Source organism: Montipora foliosa, chromosome 5, assembly GCF_036669935.1.
Source record: "Montipora foliosa isolate CH-2021 chromosome 5, ASM3666993v2, whole genome shotgun sequence".
NCBI lineage: Eukaryota > Metazoa > Cnidaria > Anthozoa > Scleractinia > Acroporidae > Montipora > Montipora foliosa.
The window spans coordinates 44,735,708-44,739,924 of record NC_090873.1 but is presented as its reverse complement, the minus strand read 5'-3'; the positions used below and the strand labels follow the sequence as shown (position 1 = coordinate 44,739,924).

The 4,217-nt window shown below is 42.1% G+C and overlaps 1 protein-coding gene across 2 annotated transcripts in view; it reads right to left on the bottom strand.

Annotated features, from left to right (window-relative positions):
* Positions 1-358, bottom strand: part of LOC138004354 (uncharacterized) — a 23,831-nt gene extending 23,473 nt beyond the window's left edge. For both annotated transcript variants that reach the window (XM_068850845.1, XM_068850847.1), the window contains exon 1: positions 254-358. The gene's annotated coding sequence lies outside the window, so the exon portion shown is untranslated. The remainder of the gene's footprint in view (positions 1-253) is intronic.
* Between the last annotated feature and the right edge of the window lie 3,859 nt (positions 359-4,217).

Below are 4,217 nucleotides of genomic sequence, written 5' to 3'. Positions count from 1 at the left end.
CTCGATTAGCTCTGCTACTCTTCTAAACGACTTGGCGCCCATCTGCGCCGTTTTCTCTTTGTTATTTGATAGATGTACATCTTATTTATAGGAGTGCCAATAAAGTTTAATATTGTTGTTGTTGTGGTTTGAAGGAATCTTAAAACTAAAGAAACGAAATTTGCGTTGAGGGTCTAACGCATCTAAAAAAAATGCGATCGACACCGGTGCAAACCAATAAAGCGCTTACAACTTAGGATAACAAATAACCTACCTTTGTACAGCTAAAAGGCCGTGGAAATTAAATTAAAAAAGGTTCTTATCTAAACGTCTAACCAGCGAGAGAAGACAACGCGCGCCAGAAGACTTGAACATCTCCTACTCATTGCTTACTCAGAGCGGTAACTACTTGGTGTAGGCACTCATATAGGGGTCCGGTGCGGCAGGTACAAAACACAGGTCACAGGGCACAGGGCACAGGGCACAGGTCATTGTTTTACCAATACAGAAAGTATCCTAAACATTCATAAGAGCTAACCTTAAGCCTAAAAACGTTTGTTTAGGCCTAATTAGGCCTAAGGTTAGCTTTTATGAATGTTTAGGATACATTCTGTATTAGTAAAACAATGACCTATGACCTGTGACCTGTGCCCTGTGACCTGTGTTTTGTACCTGCCCTGGTCCGGTGAGCTCACTCACGCTCATTTTGTGGGCTTAGAAGAAATCTCTGGCTGTACGTAAGCATCCCTCGTCATTCCTAGGCATACCTCGTCATCCCTTATCATCCCTAGGCGTACCTATCCATCCATTGTCATCCCTGGGCATACTAGAACATCCCTAAGCGTACTTAAGCATCCTTAATCATCCCTAGGCACCCCTAGTCGTACTTAAATATCCTTAATCTTCCCTAGCCGTACTTAAGCATCCTTAATCATCTCTAACAGTACTTAAGCATCACTAATCGTACCTAAGCATCCCTAACCGTACTGAAGCATCCCAAAGCGTACTTAATCATCCCTAGCCGTACTTGAGCACCCCTAGGGGTACTTAAGTATGGTTACGGATGATTAAGGATGTTTAAACACGGCAAGGGATGCTTAAGTACGGTTAGGGATGATTAAGGATGTTTAAGTACGGCTACGGATGCTTAAGTACGCTTAGGGATGATTAAGGATTTTTAAGTACGCTTAGGGATGCTCAAGAACGGTTAGGGATCCTTAGGGATTCTTAAGTACGGTTAGGGATAATTAAGGATGTTTAAGTACGGCTAGGGATGCTTAAGTACGGTTAGGGATGCTAAGGGATTCTTAAGTACTGTTAGGGATGATTAAGGAAATATAAGTACGGGTAGGGATGCTTAAGTACGGTACGGTTAGGGATGCCTAAGTACGGTTAGGGGGTACTTAAGCATCACTAGCCGTAATTAAACATCCTTAATGATCCCTAACCGTACATAAGCATCCTTCTTCATCCCTAGCCGTACTTAAGCATTCCTAAGCGTACTTAAGCATCCTTAATCATCCCTGAGAGTACCTAAGCATCCCTGATTATACTTCCCTAACCGTACTTAAGCATCCTTAATCATCCCTAGACGTACTTAAGTATTGTTCTTCATCCCTAGCCGTACCTAAACATCCCTAACCGTACTTAAGCATCCTTAATCATCCCTAGCCGTACTTAAGCATCCTAAATCATACCCAGCAGTATTTAAGTACAACAGAACATTTTAAGCGTCCCAGTCTGCATGAAACCATCTCTCGCCTCTGTCTGAGACAAGACCAGACACGCACGGTTCTTTCGTTACGTTTATGCCTATAAAATCAACTGAAATGTCAATTGCTGGTAGAAAAAAAAAAAAAAAAAACAGAACAAAAAACCCAGCATGTTAATTTTTTTTGGTAGGCTAGGTATCGAAGAGCCAGAACATTTGCGCATGCGCTGACGGAATGTTTAAACAAGAGAGAAAAACGCAGTACCTCCAGACACCGGCGCTGGAGCGTCGTACCAAACGAGTCATCCCGGGATTTCGGCCCGTGCGATCGCTTTTGGACGCAGTTGGCCCTTCGCTGCTTTCTGCTACCGACCTTGCCTCCCGGTACGGCATTGAGGGAGAGATATGTCGGCCCCTAAACCATATGTGACAAATCCCACGCCTACTCACAGCTCCAAACCGCCCTTGTCAATATAGCGTAAGAATTAGATGGCTTATATATTCAAGAGAAAGTCATTTTATCTGTCATATGGTAAGCATTGGAGTCGCAGATTACAAAGTGTGCGCATGCGCCCTCCTAAAGGTAACATACATACAGTCATAAGCTTTTTCCGAATAACTACAGGAGCTAATATCTTCGAGACATTACATTTACAACTAAAATAGATAGCATATAATATTTAAAGATATATTCATTAAAAAGAAAAGCCGCTGTACAAAATGCGGCCCTGGATTCTCTTTTAAAATCAGTAAACTCATAGGTACGGATAAAATCAGGTAAAGCATTCCGCAACTTAGCTGATACGTAAGAAAAAAGAGAGCTAAGACCATAACTGATTGTTCCAGGTTTATTGAGGAACCGAATTTAATTTCCGCGAAGATCATGCATAAGAAGGGGACGGGAGAGAAAACGTATTTTTCATATAAGCAGAAAAAGCCTTTTTTTCAAAGTAACACGAGGAAATTTTGAGTGCGCTTATTGCATAGAGATGTCGAGCTTGACTTTCGTAGTAAGAGGACAGGTAATCTGCGAATATAAACATCGTTATTCTCTTATTTACATTATTATACCGTTTCTTTGACACGAGAATTACAGCGAAATGAAAGCACAACTTTATCGCGAATTTTCTATGATAAAAGCTTGCTCAGAAATCCAAAATCTACGTTAACAGCACACACCAGGCCTACTCCTGAGTATCTGACTACAAATCATTTCCTCTGGCCGCGCTTCAGCCATTCGATGAGGGCCAGTCTCGTGCTTCTTAAGTTGCCTCGCTCATGCCCAAAAAGAATTCTGGGTAATTCTGCCATTCCATGACAAGGGAAGACTCCCGATTCTCATTTCATAGTTTTTTTCATAAGTGTCGGGCCACCCAGTCCTACCAGCAAAATAACGCATCGATTGAAGGTTTTAGCTTTCAAAACTTGCCCAGATTGTGTCAGTAGGTTCTGGAATTCGTCCACAGAAAGGCCAGAGAGACAACTTCACTCGTGAACCGCCATGTTTACAACAGAGCATTTTAGGCGCCCCAGTCTGCATGAAACCATCTCTCGCCTCTGTCTGAGACAAGACCAGACACGCACGGTTCTTTCGTTACGTTTATGCCTATAAAATCAACTGAAATGTCAATTGCTGGTAGAAAAAAAAAAAAAACAAAACAGAACAAAAAACCCAGCATGTTAATTTTTTTTGGTAGGCTAGGTATCGAAGAGCCAGAACATTTGCGCATGCGCTGACGGAATGTTTGAACAAGAGAGAAAAACGCAGTACCTCCAGACACCGGCGCTGGAGCGTCGTACCAAACGAGTCATCCCGGGATTTCGGCCCGTGCGATCGCTTTTGGACGCAGTTGGCCCTTCGCTGCTTTCTGCTACCGACCTTGCCTCCCGGTACGGCATTGAGGGAGAGATATGTCGGCCCCTAAACCATATGTGACAAATCCCACGCCTACTCACAGCTCCAAACCGCCCTTGTCAATATAGCGTAAGAATTAGATGGCTTATATATTCAAGAGAAAGTCATTTTATCTGTCATATGGTAAGCATTGGAGTCGCAGATTACAAAGTGTGCGCATGCGCCCTCCTAAAGGTAACATACATACAGTCATAAGCTTTTTCCGAATAACTACAGGAGCTAATATCTTCGAGACATTACATTTACAACTAAAATAGATAGCATATAATATTTAAAGATATATTCATTAAAAAGAAAAGCCGCTGTACAAAATGCGGCCCTGGATTCTCTTTTAAAACCAGTAAACTCATAGGTACGGATAAAATCAGGTAACGCATTCCGCAACTTAGCTGATACGTAAGAAAAAAGAGAGCTAAGACCATAACTGATTGTTCCAGGTTTATTGAGGAACCGAATTTAATTTCCGCGAAGATCATGCATAAGAAGGGGACGGGAGAGAAAACGTATTTTTCATATAAGCAGAAAAAGCCTTTTTTTCAAAGTAACACGAGGAAATTTTGAGTGCGCTTATTGCATAGAGATGTCGAGCTTGACTTTCGTAGTAAGAGGACA